At 44.8% G+C, this 20164-nt stretch overlaps 1 pseudogene across 1 annotated transcript in view; it reads left to right on the forward strand.

Annotated features, from left to right (window-relative positions):
* Window positions 1-11988: 11988 nt before the first annotated feature.
* The window catches only part of LOC147883987 (uncharacterized), a 28813-nt pseudogene continuing 20637 nt past the window's right edge, over window positions 11989-20164 (forward strand). The window contains exon 1 of the transcript XR_015543620.1: window positions 11989-12069. The product of XR_015543620.1 is annotated as an uncharacterized LOC147883987 (transcript). The remainder of the gene's footprint in view (window positions 12070-20164) is intronic.

Here is a 20164-nt window from a genome sequence, read left to right on the forward strand (position 1 = left end):
TGTGTATCATCATGGTTGAGGTAATGAAGGCTTTCACCTTCATTGGGGGTTGCAGGGTTTAGGAGGAGTTTAAGGGTTAGAAGGAGGTTCCAAGGTTTAGAAGGAGGTTCCAAGGTTCAAAGGAGGTTCCAGGTTTTAGAAGGAGGTTCCAAGGTTTAGAAGAAGTTCCAGGGTTAGAAGGAGGATCCAAGGTTCAGGGTAGAGTACATGGTGGAGAACTCGTCTCCCTCGTAGATCATGGAGGTTAAGGGTTGAGGAATTAAGGGTTTAGGGGGAGCATAGGAGTGGGAGAGGAAGAAGGTGTAAGAGCATGGGGGAAAGAAGGGAGAGGAGGGAGGAGGAGGAGGAGGGAGAAGGAGGAGGGAGGAGGAGAGGGAGAGGAGGAGAAGGGAGGACGAGGGAGGAGGAGGAGGAGGGAGAAGGAGAAGGGAGGAGGAGGAGGGAGGAGGAGAGGGAGAGGATGGGTTGCAAGGTTGGAGGAGAGGGGAGGAGGAGTTGCAAGGTTAGGACATGCTTTTGGATGTGGAGTGCAAGGAAGCATGGACACTTGAGACAATTGCTTGGAATACCAAAGTAGAACTCAACACAATGCCCCAAAGAGTGTGGACTTCATTCCATTATGGGGTATTTATCAAGTTGGAGACTTCTCTCTCTGCATGTAGGAATTGTAAGACATTCTCTCTCTACATGTAGAACTTGCATATAGAAGTTGCATGTAGAACTCGCATGTAGGAGTTGCATGTAGAACATGCATGTAGAACATGCATGTAGAACTCGCATGTAGGAGTTGCATGTAGAACTCGCATGTAGGAGTTGCATGTAGGAATCGTATGTAGAACTTGCACGTAGAACATGCAAATTGGATTTCTAAGAGGGATTATTTCTAGCCTTATGCAAGTACAAGCGGAGCTTTGCCGCTACTCTACACACACATTCTGTTGTACCTAAGTCCATGTTGACACAGTGACAACACTTACTAAGGGGAGCCAGTGGAGATTGTATAGTGCTACATCAATGTATCTTCACTTACTAAGGGGAGTCATACACCTATTTTGGAGGACTAGTTTTCATGATGACTCATGTGGCTAGGGCACAACTCACACGAGGGCAGGGAGCTCTAGCTTGCCTAGAGAGACAGTGCTTCCAAGCACACTTCTAGGACCCCCTCATGAAGGGATGGCTCTTTGACACACTAGTGAGGCCGACAACCATGTATGAAACACCCTTCTAGGGGGGTCTCTTCACCCAAGTTCTTCCAAACCTCTCCATCACAGTTTGAGCTATGAGAGTTTAGCACATGGTACATTAGATGCATTCTATTCGATGCATATGTTATACAAATAGTGCTCTATGGGGTAGAAGTATGGGGTGGGAGTATTTCACCATCAACATGGAATGACATTGAGAAATGCAAAAATCATTCCTTAGAAGACACTTCGGAGTCAAAACTAGCACACTTTACTGATATTTTGGAAGACACTTGGGAGTCAAAACTACTAGGCTTTACCTAATATTACTCCTTGAAATAGGCAACATACCCATTGAACTTGGAGCACTGGAAAGGGTTTTCCAATACATAAGGAAGGTCAAATCCATGAAGATGGAGAGACTCTCGGGGAAGGATTGGGAAGCAAGTAAGAGACCCTAAAAACAAACAAAAGTAAGATGCTATCATTAGGATGGATGTAGGACATCAAGGGTTAGTTCCAAAGATGTGATGTAGCCCTAGACCTAGATGCATCACAAGATGGGGTAGATAAGAAGGCATTCCACCAAGCTCTATTGGAAGCACTCCACCTCAGCTTACAATCAACAGAGTAAAGGGATAAATATTAGGTACTATTGTGTGCACATTAATCTAGACTCCTAGGTCACATACACTCACAAAAAAGATAATGCTAAGAAATACATAAGCATACCCATCCCTACCAACACAAGAAGGATCTTGCACTCATCTGCACTCGATCACACACTCTCAAGATTGAGAGAGGAGCACAAAGCAATGTCCCAAGAGAAAAAGGATTATGTTGGCTATGTAGCTTGGGAGTAGTGGAGATAGAGGAGCATGTCCTCTTAACATGCCCACAATATGTGCATGTAAGCAGCATCACTTTAGAAGGACACACTGTCATCTATGACTATGTTTGCACACACCCACCTTGGTGCCTTGGGCATGTATATCACCAAGATTCTTAAGCACCATGACTACCTTGTACCATAGTTGGCCACAAAATAGTCTCTCTATCCTTTCCTTGATGGGCCATCTCTTATTCCCCAAGGATGATTACTCTCTCTCTCTCTCTCTCTCTCTCTCGCTTTGTGCCCCCCCCACCGAATCCTTTAACATGACTGTAAAGTCCTTGCTCTTGTCAAGTCAGAAGGCATTATTCTTCTTTGTATTCTATAGAGTTTGAGGGTCTCTATTCATTCAGATTTCTTCTTTGAGTGTGTGTCTCCTTTCTCCTTTTATGGGAGAGTGCTCTAGCTTTTGTGAGAGAGTTGTCCAACTCTGTGAGAGATTTATGATCTTGTGAGCTTCATTCATTATGTTTAAGAGAGAGAAAATATTTAGAAGGATGGAGTATTTTGCGAGAATTTTAATTTGACAGGGGAGAGCTCAAAGGTCTCTGTGATCATGATCTTTGCTATATAGCTAGCATGGATTCATTCATTCAACTGAGATGCAAGTTGGACTTGAGAGGGAGAGCTTGAAGGTCCCTGTGATCACGTTCTACCTCTACTACCTATCTTTGCTATATAGTTAGCATGGATTCATTGCTAAATTGAGATGCAACTTAGACTTGAGAGGATTAAGAGGATTGTACTTAGCTACAAGACAACCTAGCTTTATGACCTATGCAATAAAAATGCCAAGAAAAGCAACAACAAAGCTAAAGCAATGCCGACCACAAACTTGTAGCAATAGCAAAATGCCGGACTACATCAGCACAATTTGACACAACTAACAATTGACAGGATAAGCCTACTACACAATCAAATGCAACTCATTACAAATGTAAGTAGCACACTACACACATTATAGCAACACCAATAGTCAACTTGACACAATTAAGGCTACAATGCAACAAACTAGAACTACAACAATGAGCAATTATGATGACAACCTGCAATGCTTTAATACAAGGTAGATGACAATGCATGTGACTCTAGCAAAGAAGCAAATGCAATCAACTATGATAGGACCAGTAACAAGTGCAACATAGCATAATGACTATAATACACAGAAGCAAAGTAAGATGGCTAGCAGGTGCATAACAAGCATATAGTGAGGCAAGAAGGAAGACTAACATAACAAGCACACAAACCTATAGCCACAACTCACATGGTGCCAATAGCAGAGCAATGTAACACAGAAAGCAAGTAGCTAGTGCAAGAAGCAAACACAGTGTAGCGATGCAACTACACAAAGTAATTACTAGCATTATCAATCCAAGAGGAAGCAAGCCATCATAACCTCCTAATGAATCGACTCCTTTGTCTCGTGGGGGTGGAGGAAGCATTATCAATCCAAGAGGAAGCAAGCTACAAGCAAGCGACATGTACAAAAAAACCTACGTCGACACCTACAAAGACTGAGATGCAACACAACTCACACATCAACACACATAGGCATCTCTAGGTTCTTCTTCTTCTTTTGGGAGAGAAAAAGAGCGTTGTTTTATTGTTGGATTAAAAAAGAGTTCATTATATACACCTCCTTTGAAAGGAGTAAACCAAAACTATAGAAACCAGTGTAGCCAAAGTAGAATCAACTAGGAAACAACAATACTAATGTCAAGGGAAATGCTAAACATAGGACCATCCAAGGGGGGGTGCTTTTGCAAAAGGATCAGCCAAAGTGAAGGTCTTCACAAAACATTATGAGGTCAACAAGCAAGCACCCATCAGCCTTTCTCTTCTTCCTTGGGGGGATGGAGTATAGTCTCATGCAAGTCCTAGTAGCAGCAGGTTCCTCACTTTTTTTGTAGTAGCCACATGTTCACAAGTAAGAGCCACATCTTTCCTGACATTATCTGTAAACTTGTCAATGACAATTGCTTCATCATTACAATTGAATTCTCTGAACAAAAAGCCTAGGGCAACAACAAGTAAATCCCGATATAGACATGGAACATGTGTATTCTGAGACATTTGAGAGGCGTGTATCTAGAGACATTCAAGTATCAAGCACATCCTGAGACTTTCATGGAACTTCTTCTTTAACCATGAAAAGAGGGGGGATGTCCTAATTTTACAGATATTCTGATAGACCTTTGCAGTTGCTAAAACCCTTGCAATGATCTTCTACTTCTTCCTGCAAGTGGGCAAGTGCTTCATTGTAGTTGTATATATGTTGGTCAATTAGGCACTTGGCCTACTCACATGATAAGCAGACATATTAGTAGTCATTACTTTTGAAAGAGAGAACTATTTTTTCCAAATCAGCATGAGAAAGAATCAAGGGCATTGATAAATTCATTCTGAAACTGATAGACATCTATTTTTTGTCTCTCGTCTTGATTCCAAGGATATATGGATCATCAATATATAAAATTTCTTTGAAATTTTAGACTAATTTCTTTTGCCCCAAAAAAAGAGCATGCTTCGTCATGATCAAATTTTTGGGCCAAACTAGTGCACAGTGAGTTCAGTAGCATCAACAAATTGGCCTAAACATTAAAGATGTTCTTTGAAACTAGATAAACCAAAACAATTGACCCCCGTAGCCTCAAGGGGAGTCTCCAAGTACGATGAACAACTAGTTTAGGGGAAAGAAGGCAAAAAACATTATAGCCTTGTTCTAGACTGCCGGAGAAAGTATGCAATTCAAGAAGAGGGGGGAGATGTCTTCAAGGGATCTTTGAGCCCTTTCCGCTATTTCAGCTCCTCTAGCACCAATCCATACCGCTTTATGAATGACAAGCCAAAGAAGGCAATAATGCTTCTCTGGTATGTCAAGGTCCTAAATTATGCAAAATCACTTCTTCCAAACATCCTGACCATCATGTCTCATCCATCTTTTGTTTAGAACTTGTGCTAAGTTGATTGGATGGAGAAAAACCTATAGTATAGGGAGAAGTCTTTTTTACCTTTCCAATTAAACTTGTAGAGGTAGTCTATTTGTCTACCTCCCATCCAAGTTAATGAGTCACTTCCTAGACCTTAATTCTCTCTTTGAGAAGAGTAAATCAAAGCAATTTCGACGATAGCCTTGTAGTAAAACTTGGTCATTTTTCAAATTCTGTGCTTCTCTATCCCGTAAGGCATTCCAAACATGTATTCCCTTTTTATTTAACTGTGGAGCATGTTTAAAATTTCCATCCCTTAAGGGGGAGTATTTCAAAGTAACAAAAAACCAAATAGAATCATTTGAGGCAAAAGTTCATGTTTTCCTAGAGAAGCCCTTCCATATGATCTTAGTTTGAGTACCTCGCTATTGTCTTCTTTTTCTCTCATTTCCAAGGTCTGAGGGTGTTGGTCACCTAGCATAGCTGTTCACAAGTTAGCATAGGTCGACGGGTTGTATTCCGGGGAGAGGTGTAGGCTAAAGCATGGAAAATGGTTCTACCAAGAGCTAGGCGAGGAAGAAGAGTTGATCACATGGAATTGTGGAGGTTTTCTCCTCCATGGGAGTTCAAGGGTTTAGAAAAGGGTTTGCAGTGTTTAGAAGAAGGATAGGGTTGAGGAAGCTAACTAAGGGTTCTAGGGTTTAGAAGGAGTCCACGGTTGAGAGAGGGTTGCAGGGTTGAGGAGTGGAGAGCTAGTCTCCTTCACTGATTCACAGGGAGGTTTAGAAGGAGGTACCAGGGTTCAGGAGGAGGAAGGGAGGAAGAAGGGAGGAGGAGGCGAAGGAAGGAGGAAAGAGGAGGAGGGAGGAGGAGAAGGGAGGAGGTAGGAGGAGGAGAGAGGAGGAAGAAGGAGGAGGGAGGAGGAAAGAGGAGGTGGGAGGAGGAGAAGGGAGGAGGGAGGAGGAGAAGGGAGGAGGAAGGAGGAGGAGGGAAGAGGAAAGAGAAGGAGGGAGGAGTGCAAGGTAAGAGCATGCTTGAACACAATCATGTGAGAAAGCATGGACACTTGGAGACTATTTACGCAAGAACACCAAAGTAGTACCGAACACAATGCCACTCAAGAGTGGGAGCTTCATTCGATAGAGAGATATTTATATATGAGGGTCCCTTCATTGGTGAAGGTACTTTGTGAAGGTACTTGTTGTGATGGTACCTTGCGAAGGTACTTGTGAAGGTACCTTGTGAAGGCACTTGTGGAGGTACTTGTGAAGGTACCTTGTGAAGGTACTTCAAAGAGTGAAGGCTTTTAGTCTTTCTCCCTCTAGATCTTGATTTTACAAGTATGATAAGATCGTTTCTAGAGAGGATTTTGGCTATCCTCATCCAACTAGATTTCTCAAGTTGTATTCCAAGCTCAAGATATTACAAGTAGAACTTTGATGCTACTCCACACATGCATTGATTAGCCCTTGGCGCCATAAAGGCAACATTCCCACCCTCTCCACATTTCCTTTCAAAGTCCAGATTTGCTAGTGACATAATTTTCCTATCCTTGTACACAAGGAAGGGCTATAATCCTTGCCATTGATGGAGCTTCTTTTTCATCTTTGAAGCCCCCACTCCCACCTTTCATAAATATGTGGAACCCCATAGGAATACCCAACAGCCTAAAGGAAACACCCTCAGCTAGCTAGTTGCATCTTGCATCTTTAAGTGCTTGAGGAATAGGGCCCTGGGACCATATACCCCAGTCTTGGAATATGGGAACATGTGGCTTGGTAGAAAGTTTCTAGACATAAACAATATGTTTCCCACTGATTTGTCTTCATTGTCCACAGTGCTATTCTTGTCTATTAGATCTCTTCACCATAGAGTGTTCAGAAGCTAAACCTTGACCTCCACCTTGGCTCAAGCATTAATTAGCAGAGTCTCCACAAATTTCTGGAAGTTGGGACCAACCCCCATATCTTGAAGGGATTGAATGATGAAGCCCCATTCCATCCTATCATTGGCTTTGTTGAAATCAACTTTAAAGAAGCAAATATTCTGGTTCTCTTCATGTGCAAGTTCAAGGACCTCCCAAAAAGGTGATGATGTCCTCAAAGATGTTCCTTCCTTTGAGGAAGCATTTTTGTTCTTCTGGAATCCACCTCTGCATTTTGTTTTTTTGCCATAGGGCTAGGGCTTTAGCTATGATTTTGTAGCTTCTATTAAGCATTGCCAAAGGCCTCCAATTAGAGATGAGGACATAGGTCCACCTTCAAGGATGAGTTTGATCATTCAAACATTAACCTCTCCCCCCCAATAAACCCATTTCCACTGATTCTTCCCACACATCCACCAAATTATGTCCCACCGAGTAAAACTCCACTGGAAGTTTGTCTTCACCGAAAGGTTTCCTTTTGGCCATCTCTAGCTTCTTCTTCTTCTTCCTTTTTTTCTTCCCATTGCCATCTCCTCCACTTAGCTCTCTTCCTTAACCTCTTCTTCATAGCAAGCCATGTAGCAATTAGCCACATGGTAGATCAGATTAACCTTCTCCATGTAGCCTTACCATCATACATGGATTCTAGATGGTAGATAAGCCACGTGGCATATTGGATCACACATAGGGGCAATTTCTGGCTACCACATCACCTTATCCTCCACATGGTAATCAAGCCACGTCAACAAGTATACATGGCAATAGGCCATCAACGCCTACTATGGCACTACCATATCATCATCAACATAGTCAGCTACCATGTTATCAAGTAGCAAGTGGTAGTGCCACATCGTTAGCTATGACACCTCAACACTACCATATCAACAACTACCTCATCTGCTAACTCAACATCCACATGGCACACTATACCTCACATAGTGCCACCTTAGCACATTGTGCTACACATGCATACTTTTGCTTCAACAGATGCATACATAATGCCACATCACCATTTTTAGTACTCTCTTGGATAAAGTTTGGCAAAATCTTCAAGTTGCCACAAATCTCGCCTACAAAAAGCAAAAATGCTTAGGTGGTCCACATGTTAGATATGATTTCTAACATCCACATAGTAGAATTTCATTCATTCTTATCTCACTGGAAGCACTCACGATTCATTTTAGCCTCTCAAAACTAGCACATGAAAGGACAAAGAAAATGAATCTTTTGCTCCACTTCTTGTACCAACGTGTAGTCTAGTTATAGAATGACATATCTTTAGAGGAGATTGAACTCCACAAGGCTAACTAAGCACTTGGTGGAATAATTTGATTAGTCCCTAACAAAGTCAATCCACTCTAGAATAAAATCTTTTGCTAGATTTCTAGTATTGACATGGAGTAGCAACAATTAAGACTGAAGGTCTTTAAGGCCTCAATTGTTTAATAGCCATAAAGGTATGAAGTGGACGGAGATTAAATCTCTGCCATTCGTTGTGGCCACTTTCATAAACGAAAAGTGGCTTCGCAATGTTAACCAACTGAACTAACCCAATAGAATCGTGCATAATTGGGTCACACCCAATGTTTAAATCACCTCTCGCAATTAAGATTTTCACCCAAGGTTAGTAATTTAACCTCTCCCTCCAGTTGCACTTTCCTAGCTAGAAACTGTACCACTACCCACACTTGTGCACTCTTGTTGATCCTATTTAACAAGGAAAAATTATTCTCATATTCAAGTTTCGCTTTTGAGGGTTGCAAACTCAGGTTGGGTTCACACCACCTGCTTGCCCATGAGGAGGAAATAAAATTGAAGGATGGCTGTCGGGTATGGTGGTTCACACAACCAAGCTTCTAATTTATGTCACTAACCTTTGATTGGTGTAGCAGTTGGAGGAGATGGAATGGGCCAATCGTGTAGTAGCTGGAGGAGTTGGCCATGGAGTGGGCGGCCTTCATGTGATGGACACAAATCAACCTAGAGGGAAGTTTTCCTTTTATGAGCCCTCATTAAGTTATGTGTCTTAATTCTAAGCGTTGATGTTTATGAGCCCACATTAAGCCATGTGTCCTAATTCTAAGCGTTAATATTTATGTTGATTTGTGATGGACACAAATCAACCTAGAGGGAAGTTTTCCTTTTATGAGCCCTCATTAAGCCATGTGTCCTAATTCTAAGCATTAATGTTTATGAAGATCGTTCTAAAGAAATATAGGTGCACATTTTAGTAAAGTCGCGCTTTTTGCGTTGCTCTTACTGTTCTCCTTGATCTAGGTTTCCCTTCTCGTCCTCGCTATTAGACTTGTCTTTCTCTAGAGTTTGTCTGCATCTTGTTCAAATCCTACATTTCATGCTGTGCAATAGTTCGGCCCTATATGGTTTGTGTTTGTGTGCGGGCCCATCCTTCCTATTATCTTACTCGGACCCATCCTTCCTATTATCTTTTTGAAATGTTTTTTTTTTGTTTTTATGGGGAAATTGAAAGTGCCAATAGTGGTGCCCCATATGGGATGACCAAGATAGAATCCAGAGCTGCGCCCGGGGCATGAACTCTTGAAAGTGCCAATAGTGCCCCATACCGATGACCAAGATAGAGCGCCTGGGACCGGCAAGCGGCCAGAGGGACACAGCCCATTTAAAGGCCGAGCTCCATCAATAGATAGAACAAACGGTGAGCAACAAACAGAAGGCGGCAGAGCGAGATAAAAGCCAACGCTTACTAATAATAAGCAGCCCTAGGAAGACAACGAGCTGAAGTCTCATATACATATTTTTTTGTTTGGCTGTGTTGCGGACCTCGAATGGCGCCCCCTTTGAAGGGGGAAGTGAGGCGATTGGCGGATGCATTTCCTTTGGCTGACGCGGAGAGGGCCTCCCAGCATGTCCAGGATGCTCTGCAAACTCAGCATCACACGCTTCAAACTCTGACCGGTTACCTTAAGGACAATCAAGAGCTCTCAAAGCTTACAGCATAGAACACTGTGTCTATGCAATAGATGTTGAGAAACAATACGCCTTATCTGAGTCTCTGTTCACACTCCTTCTTATATATAAAAGTTTGAAGCAGAGATGCCAGGCCTTCTGGCTACAAGGATTTGCTGCTTTGGAAGAGTCAACTACACTCGTGCATACAATCATGGCTGCATGCTCTGGTTTATAACGGGCCAAGCTCTGCAATCTTGCACCTCGGTGTGCTGTTCTTTCTGAGTTTGATACGGTTCTGAACTTAGCATCACATGCTGATGAGCTACGCCCGCTAGCATTTAGGTTGGTCCCTATTACTGTTGGCTTTCATGCCAATTCTAGCCAGCTGGTCTGCCTGATTGAATAGGCCTTCCTCCTGCTTCTTATGTTCTGTTGCCCCGCTAGGTGCTTGCATATGGCTTGAAATTACCTTTGGGCCCCTGCTTAGCTTAAAGACAGGCTTGAGAATCCAACCATGCAAAGGCTCTGTCCACATAGTGTGCCACATGCACCACTAGCCTTTTAGGATGCATTGACATGACGTTATTTTAATCACTAGGAGAGCATGTTTCTACGCAGGCAGAATACAGGTACGCAAGGTTCACTTTTGTCGTTACCCAATTCTGGGACTCCAGGACATCTACTTCATCGTACGGCTAGAACAGTGGAAATAGCAGAGCGTGAAGTACAGCATGGACCTGGGGCTAGAACAGTGGAAATAGCAGAGCGTGAAACACAGCATGGACCTAGCTGGCCTGCACCAAAGGAGCATTAATTATCAGGCAGCAAGGGGGCAGTTGTTGTCATGGGCATCCACAGCCAGCGGCCATGCTGGACTGCCACACAGGCAGCCAGCTCAGCACTCGCAGTAACAGTCGCAGCAAAGGTGCCACATCAGCAGCATCACGTCAGCAGCCAGTCAGCTGCCACATGGACTGGTCGGTGCCACATCAGCAGCCGGTCATCCATGACAGCCCAGTCGGTGGGCAGCAGTAGGGTCGGCCATTCTGTGTTGAGACTGACATCTCCAGGGCGCACACCAGCTCCCACGCAGCAGGGCCGAAGCAGGGGGACAGAGGGGGTAGACTGGCCGACCAGCCCCTGGCCGACCAGGTCATGGCCGACCAGCCCCTGGCCGACCAGCTGGTCGGTCCAGTTGGCTGACCGACCAAGCTGGTCGGTCTAGGCCAACTAGACCGACCCTCCTGGCCTTCCCTATATAAGGGCCCTCCCCCTTCCTCATTTTACTCACCCACTCCAGCAGCTCCTCAGGGCTCCAGTCATTGCCTGCTCCTGGTCGTCCCTACCTGAGCCCCTCAGCTGCCCTGTTGGCTGCCCACGCTCCCTCTGCAGATCCCTCCTCTTTCCCAGGCTCCTGCCTCCTCGCTCCAGGCTTCTTCAGTCTCCTTGTTCCCAGGCTCCTGCCTCTTCGCTCCAGGCTTCTTCAGCCTCCTCGTTCCCAGGGTCCTGCCTCCTCGCTTCAGGCTCCTCTAGCCTCCTCGCTTCAGGCTCCTCTAGCCTCCTCGTTCCTAGGCTCTTGCCTCCTCGCTTCAGGCTCCTCCAGCCTCCGTGCTCTCAGGCTGCAGCCTCCTTGTGCCCCTATCCTCTACTTCAGTTCAGCCCCTTTTGCAGCTCCTGTTTCTCATCCTGTTCAGGACTCTTTGTATTTCAGTTGCTGCCCTGGTTTATGGGCTGAGTTACAGCAGATCTGTTTGTGGCACATCTTGTTGTCTCTAGTGTTCTCTGTGTGATTCTGTAGCTTCAGTTTGCTTGCATCTTCCGCTGCCACTTTTAATATGGTATCAGAGCACCAGAATACTCTCTGATCTTGGAGCTCCTGTATTGATGAAGTTGAAGGAGCTTGTCCTCGTCGGCAACTCTCTTTCCCGCTGACTACAGAGCTCTCTTCTTCCCCTATATATATATATATATATATATATATATATATATATATATATATATATATATATATTTTTTTTTTTTAATTTTTTTTTTGCTGCCTGTCGGCAGCCCCGTTCTAGATTTCGATCTGCTCACCAGCCCCGTTCTCTTCAGCCCCTGGTTGCTGTCCACTCCTTGGTTTCAGTCATGGCTGCTGAAACAAAGGATTCTGCTCTGGATCTTCGCGTTCCCCCTATGTCCAGCTTCTTTCAAGAGTCTGACAAGCCTGTACGCATCCCCACTCTTCCTACATTTCCAGATGCTGGGTAGTTAGATGGGACCAACTATTCCCTTTGGAAAATTCAGATGGCATCTGTATTGGAATCTTATGATCTTGCGGAGTTTGTTGATCCCGGGATCCCTCGTCCGTCTCCTGAGGAGGATCCACATGCTTCTCTTATCTGGGACAAATTGAATGCTCGTGTGCGCTCGTTCATCTTTCTCAATTGTCAACCAGGGGTTCTCAATCATATCAAGCACCTTACTTCTGCACATGCTATTTGGGAATTCCTTGATGGCATGTACCTTCGCGTCACTCCCATGAAACGTATCTCCTTGGAAGTTTAGCTTCGTCGCCTCGATCCGGCTACTTCTCCTTCCATACGGGACCACATCAATAAAATGCAGAGCATGCATCAGGACATCCTCCATGCAGGCAAGGCTATCTCCTCCGAAGATATGGCTATTACTCTCTTATCTCATGTTATTACTGACAGTCGATACTCCGCATTCTATTCTTCTCTTATTACCTCTGGCCGCCTCAGCACCATCACTTGGGAGGAACTTGTCCCCATGATGATGGATCAGGAGGAACAGTTCATTAAATCCTCTGATGGTTCTCTGAGGCTCTTGCGGCCCACCATCAGTGGCCCATTTTTCAAATGGACGTCAAATCTGCGTTTTTGAATGATGGTGATCTTCAAGAAGAGGTATATGTGGATCAGTCACCCGGCTTCATTGATTCTCATTCTCCTTTCATGGTCTGTCGCCTTCGCAAGGCCCTCTACGGTCTCAAGCAAGCTCCTAGGGCCTGGAATCAGCGTATTGATACCTTCTTCTGCCGCCAAGGGCTTCATCGCTCTCTGGCTGATCCTAATCTTTATCTCTTTCATGAGGGACAGCTTCATACCTTCATCATTCTTTATGTGGATGATCTGATTCTTACTGGGAGTCATACCAATCATATCCTTGCCATTAAAGTTGGTCTTCAAACTGAATTTGAGATGACGGATATGGGCCTCCTTCATTTTTTCTTGGGTCTTGAGATTTGGCAGACCAAGAGGGGGTATTTTGTCTCTCAGCAGCGCTATGTTCACGAGCTCCTCGAAACTTTCCACATGGCTGACTGTCGGCCCATCACTTCTCCCATGGATCCCAACTCTAAACTCTCTGCTTCTGGGTCCACTGCTTATCTTGATGCCTCCCTCTACCGCCAGCTTGTTGGTTCTCTTATCTGGCTACTTAACACTCGACTGGATCTCGGCTTCTTTGTCGGCACCCTCAGTATCTTTATGCAAACCCCTTCGCTTTCTCATTGGCAGGCTGCTCGACGTCTCCTCCGCTATCTTCAGGGGACCTCTACTTTCGGGCTCCTATATACTGCCGGTGGTTCCTCTCCTTCCCCGCTCACTCTCCGAGGTTGGAGTGACTCTGATTGGGCTGGCGACCCCGATTCTCGCCGCTCTACCATGGGCTATGTTTTCTCCTTTGGCTCTGCGGCTATCTCCTGGTCCAGTAAACGCCAACCCACGGTCGCCCTATCCTCCACCGAGGCTGAGTATCGTGCTATGTGTAGTGCCACCTGTGAGGCTGTGTGGCTTCGGCGCCTTCTTCTCAATTGTGGTTTTCAGCAACCCGCTCCTACCACACTTTTTTGTGACAATCAAAGCTGTATTGCCCTTGCTCGCAATCCGGTTTTCCATGCTCGGACAAAACACATCGAAATTCAGTACCACTACATGCGAGAGAAGGTTCTTGACGGTACCATTTTGCTCCTCTTCAGCACCACTACCGACAACGTCGCCGACATTTTTACCAAACCTGTTTCCTCTCCCCTTTTCCAGCGTCATGCCAGCTCTCTGGGTCTTGTGCCACACCCTGGACTGAGAGGGGGTGTTGAGACTGACATCTCCAGGGCGCACACCAGCTCCCAGGCAGCAGGGCTGAAGCAGGGGGACAGAGGGGGTAGACTGGCCGACCAGCCCCTGGCCGACCAGTCGGCCCAGTTGGCTGACCGACCAAGCTGGTCGGTCTAGGCCAACTAGACCGACCCTCCTGGCCTTCCCTATATAAGGGCCCTCCCCCTTCCTCATTTTACTCACCCACTCCAGCAGCTCCTCAGGGCTCCAGTCATTGCCTGCTCTTGGCCGTCCCTACCTGAGCCCCTCAGCTGCCCTGTTGGCTGCCCACGCTCCCTCTGTAGATCCCTCCTCTTTCCCAGGCTCCTGCCTCCTCGCTCCAGGCTTCTTCAGTCTCCTTGTTCCCAGGCTCCTGCCTCTTCGCTCCAGGCTCCTTCAGCCTCCTCGTTCCCAGGGTCCTGCCTCCTCGCTTCAGGCTCCTCTAGCCTCCTTGTTCCCAGGCTCCTGCCTCCTCGCTTCAGGCTCCTCCAGCCTCCGTGCTCTCAGGCTGCAGCCTCCTTGTGCCCCTATCCTCTACTTCAGTTCAGCCCCTTTTGTAGCTCCTGTTTCTCATCCTGTTCAGGACTCTTTGTATTTCAGTTGCTGCCCTGGTTTATGGGCTGAGTCACAGCAGATCTGTTTGTGGCACATCTTGTTGTCTCTAGTGTTCTCTGTGTGATTCTGTAGCTTCAGTTTGCTTGCATCTTCCGCTGCCACTTTTAATATTCTGGTCGGTCAGTTTTGAGGCCTAAGGGGGCCTATAAAAAGCAGCCCCTTGGCCTTCATTTCTCATCCCACCTCAGGCCTTCCAACCTTCAGTGAAGCAGCACCTAGGCCTCCTTGCAGCAGACCAGCAGGGTAGCCTCAGCCTCTAGTGAGGATTCACCTTCTCTAGGTAGTCTAGTCCTCCAGTTTCGCAGTGAGGGTTTCAGCCCCTTCATACAGTTGTATTCAGCCCTTTGGGCATTCATTATTCAGTTGTATCTATTTCCTCTTCGGAGGTCCATTACATTCTCTCCCTCTGATTCTCTCACTCACATCCATAGCATCACTTTGTGTATTGAGTGCATTATCTTGCAGTTATGTATCTATTTCCTCTTCGGAGGTCCATTATATTCTCTCCCTCTGATTCTCTCACTCACATCCACAGCATCACTTTGTGTGTTGAGTGCATTATCTTGCAGTTGCAGTTAGTGAGCAGGAGAGAGAGTGAGGATAGTCTATCTCTCGCTATAGTTGTGGTCACTTCTAATACTCCCCTAGGATCTACAAAAGCTGGCCTTCCCCAATTATGTTGCTAGGAAAGGAAGAATTTCGGTTTTATTCGAACATGATTACTAATTTCAAGATATGAGACAAGGACATGGGACAAAATCTTTTGGGAGGAGGATACATAGCCAATGTGTGAACAACGAGTAGAAATGGGCCTACTCCAAGTGTAGGGAAAGATTCAGTAAGGGCCTGCTCCTTTTTTGGTATTTGAACTTTCTTCTTGATAAATCTCTGTTTCCTGTCATCACAGCCTCATTCATTGTCAGGACCACCTTGAGCTTCTACCCTGGCCACGGGCCCAGATTTCATGTATTAGATTTGATATGATATGATTTTGTTCAGTTCATTGTGAGTGTGATGCCCAATTAGAGGCTCCACCCTTTCAGGTCATTGTATTAGGCTTCTTTTAGTCTCATACACGCTTCGATCTTTTGAAGACTTTTAATAAACTCTCTCTCTCTCTCTCTCTCTCTCACACACACACACACACACACACACGCACACACACACACACACATATTTTGGTGAAAATTTTGATTGCTTTATATTACAAGATAGCTATCCCAAAACTGGGAAGTTGAAAGATTACATCAAGAGAAAATCTCCGTGTAGGATAAATATACGTCATAGTCTATGTTGTGAGTTTGTAGACAATTGAAGAGCGATTGCTGCAAAGAACGACAAAAGAAAAAAAAAGTAGAAAAAACAGGATCACCAAAGACTCTGTGGTCTATCTTTCCAAAGAGTCCAGAGTGCCCAGTACGAACCCAGGTAAAGAACAACAAAAAATCCAGCCGTCGAGGATAGATCCCAAACAGCTAGAAAAGCTTTCCAAAAGAAGCCTTAGGAAATCTAAGTCGCAATCTCTGCCGAAGGATGCCCAAGAAGCTCCGTGTCTCGGGGCAGTGCCAAAAAATATGAGATACAGATTCCCTCGGAGCCAAACACCTATGACAAATAGCTGGAACAATACGTATGCATGATAAAAGCTGTCCAAACGGAACTACCCCCAATAGAACACACCATAGAAAGACCTGTTGTCGTAGAAGGACCTTGGAGTGCCAAATCTGTTTCAATCTTTTCCTTCATCATTTGACGAGCCGATGTAAACACCAAATCTGATTAGCCCTGTCTGATGCCCAAGGTGGAGACAGCAGAACTTTATATAATAAAGATGAGACTTTATATAATAAAGATGAGACTGTAATATAAGACAGCTTCAAAGGATGAATGGACGAGTGTTTTGGAAGAAGAGTCCAATCCTAAAGCCTGTCTTGAAGTTCTAAAGGCGGTATTGGCTGAAATGGCTAAAGCATCCGAGTAATGACCTGCCATACAGGACGATAATGCATCCCTAAACCATATTTTCTAGTAGCCAAAGGAAAGGATAAAAGAGTGCCATCATTTTGAATTGACATCTGCGACAGAGGAGATCCCTTTTGAATTAAGAAAATGTGAGCATCTGGGCTCATATAAAGCCAATGGTGGAGAAAAAACCCATGACCAGTGGATGCTCTTAGCTCTCAATTAGTTACCCTGCAAGGAGTCCCAGCCATGCCAAGCCAAATGCGAGAGAATATGTTTCCAATCCAAAAACATTTGAGAAACAAGAGGGCAACCTTTAACCTTGCCTTCGATACTGCCCAACAGAAAATCCCACTGAATAGGTTGCCAATAGCCAAAATTAGTAATAGTAAGTTGAAGAAGTAAGTAGCGCATCATAGCAGCCCAAGGGTAATCACCATGTAGGAATTGCAGCATCATTTTCCCTTTATGAGCCCGAATTTGCACATGAATGTTGAGAATATTCAACCCTCCATGCAATTTTGGTGAACATAGTTGCTGTACTGGAATCAAGCGCAAGCTTTTCCTACCATGCTTTGAACGCCATAAAGTTTCCATGATGGCGGACATAAAGGATGTAAGATCTCCTTTCTCAAAAAAGATCAATGGCAGATAAAATTGAATCTAGGCCACCAAAATAGATTGAAAAATTTTGAGCCAGAGATGCAAAGGCCAAGTAGCTAACTTCCAATATTCCAGCTTTTTCTTTAATTTGGCAAGAACCCAATCAATCTGTTGACGACGGGTAATTGACCAACCCAAAGAATAACCAAGATGACGTACCAGCTGATTGGGTGGGACAATTTCCCCCGGCCATACTAGACTATGCCAATCTTTAGAATGCAAAGGCAACAAGCGAGATTTCTGAAAATTGAGATGAAGGCCAGCAGCCAGCCCATACAATGAGAGAGCTGCATAAGCGAAGAAAGGTCCCTTTCAGTATTCCGTGGCACCAAAAAGGAATCATCCGCATAAGCCTGAGCAACCAGAGGGCTACTTCCAAGAACATGCAAGCCATGTAACATGGTAGTCACCACCAAATGGTCAATATATTGAAGCATAGGATGTGTGGCTATATTATATAGAATAGCACTAAGAGGACAGCCTTGGCGAACTGAAAACGGAGTGTCCAAGATTTAGAAATATCCCGCGACAAGTTGCATGCAGCTTTGCTGTTACTGTAGAGCCAAAAGATGATATGCTGCAATTTCTGACCAAAACCGAAAGCTCGCATGGTCTGAGCTATAAAATTCCATTGGATGGTGTCAAAAACCTTTGCAAAATCTACTTGCAACTAGAGAATATCCTATTCTGTATACTTGGCATAATCAATCCCAATATAGGCATTTGTAGTTTTGTCAGTTATATGCCTACGAGGAATAAAACCATACTGCACCGGATGAAGGCCATCATGCAAATATTCTTTGATATGATCAACCACCATTTTGGTGACGATCTTATAAATAACAGGCATCAGAGGGATAGGCCTCCTATCAGCCAGGGATTCAGAGATTGGCTTCTTGGGCAGAAGTTTTACAAGAATCGTGCATGTATTGATGTTGCCAAGCACTATTTATCATTTGCAGCAAAGGAGACTTGAGAAGATCCCAATATGCCAAGAAGAATTCCCAAAGCATGTGTTGGTGAGAAAATGGGAGTGACATGCTGTAATAATCGCTGCCTTGCTGAAATAACATGCTTTCGATGAACATCCTTTATCCAAAAAACCCCTTTGCCGTGCCCATGTCTCCCATTTAGAGATTTTTCCGTTGTCATTGCATTGCAAACAATGTTTAGCTTGGCATAAAATCTGATTTTCTTCCATAGAAAGATTTTTTATACGACTCAGCTCAGTCAAGGATTAGCATGAGCAACATTCTCTCTCAAAGTCTTCATGTAAGCTTTTCCATAATTGCGAATAACTGCTTGCATTCTAGCAATGAAAGCTTCCCAAGCAATGCCAAAGCGATATTGTTGTGATAAGGGGTGGACAGCCTCATAAACCATGGCCTTGTATGCATCATGTGCCAAATAACTATTATTGACAATGAGTAGCCTTCTTTGAATAAGCCGATCATCAAGCATGTCATGAAGAGAGATCCTCAACCACAAAGGCGCATGATTAGAATGCGTAAAATCATAATCCATCCATAATTTAGCAGTGAGATAATCATAGTGCTGAGGATTAACCCTGTACCAATGATCTAGACGAGCCCGATAATCATGTACCAATAATCATAGTGATGAGGATTAACCTTGTACCAATCATAGTGCTGAGGATTAACCCTGTACCAATGATCTAGACGAGCCCGATAAGAAGATTGAGCATTATGCTGAAAAGTATAGCCTGGCAACATTGGCTGTGATTCTTTCCAAAGGTCAACAAGATTGAGCTGGAGTAACAGATTCGACCAATGATGGCGTTCAGAAGCCAACATGTGAGTATGGCTAGAAGTATTATCACCCTGCTGAGGAGGATTATTAGAACCCCCCCCCCCCCACAGACACACACACAGAGCGCTCTTGTTTCCTCCCTCTTGCCTTCGTTTCCACTTTGTTCTTCTCCTGATCCTAGCGGGGTCGACCATGGCCCAGTTAGTTCTCAGCTATGGAGTCTCCCCTCCCTAGCAAGCAAGCCCAAAGGTTGCCTAACGCTGCTGTTGACCTCTGTGCCTCACTCTCACACACCCTGCCTCCTTCAGCACCTAGCCTCAGTACAGTCAGGACTGCTTATCAAGGATGCTCACGCCTCAGCAACCCTTGGCCACTTCAGATCCTGCTGCCAGGAGCCTCGTCTTCAGCAGAGCAGCGACAGATCAATGTTGGATGTTATGGATGGCATACTTTTTTGCATGCTTTTGTTAGTTTAGTGGTGTTTGCTTTGTGTTTTTGAGATTTGTGCCTCCAAGATATGCTTATTCAGCATTAGACTGAATATCAGAGATGCTAGTAAGTATTTTGTTGATGCATATTTAGATTTGATCTATTTCTCTTGTAATGCTCAGCCTCCTCCTTCAAATGGCACACAACGTGCTACTCTGCGCCGGGAGCACTCGTATTCGAACGGCTTCAATCCCTCAGCTCACATGGATGCACCACTGATCCACAAACCTAAGATGATTAACAGGTTTGCTTTTCACTCTGCAATCTCCTCTAATCTGTAGCATGATGCTCCACACATGATCGTCCATGCTCTACCAATGAACCCTTCCACTCAGTACTCAATCTGCTTGACAGCCTTTGCATGCATCACAGATGGTCAATCCTTATCGATTTTGCACTTGGCTAGCTTTTGATAAGCTATCTGAATCTCGCTCGGATTTTTTGTGGTACACTGTCTCAGCTTCAGCCCCACAATCTACTTGTTAGCCTGTTCCAGCCTTCCAGGTCACCCTGGAACTACTACAAGTAATTCTGAACCATTGGTCGTCGTTCTGAGGATCACCTTGCAATGGAACCTCCACAACACCACCCAAACCGCTTAACCAAGAGTGTCACGCTCCAACTCACTTTCTCCAATCAAAACCATTCATAGGCTTCCGAGACTAAGTCACCACCCAGCCGATTGCAATCTATACTCGCTCAATGTA

The sequence above is a fragment of the Dipteris shenzhenensis genome, chromosome 27, assembly GCF_047967505.1.
Source record: "Dipteris shenzhenensis isolate YYH24624 ecotype China chromosome 27, Dip_SZ_1.0, whole genome shotgun sequence".
Classification (NCBI taxonomy): domain Eukaryota; kingdom Viridiplantae; phylum Streptophyta; class Polypodiopsida; order Gleicheniales; family Dipteridaceae; genus Dipteris; species Dipteris shenzhenensis.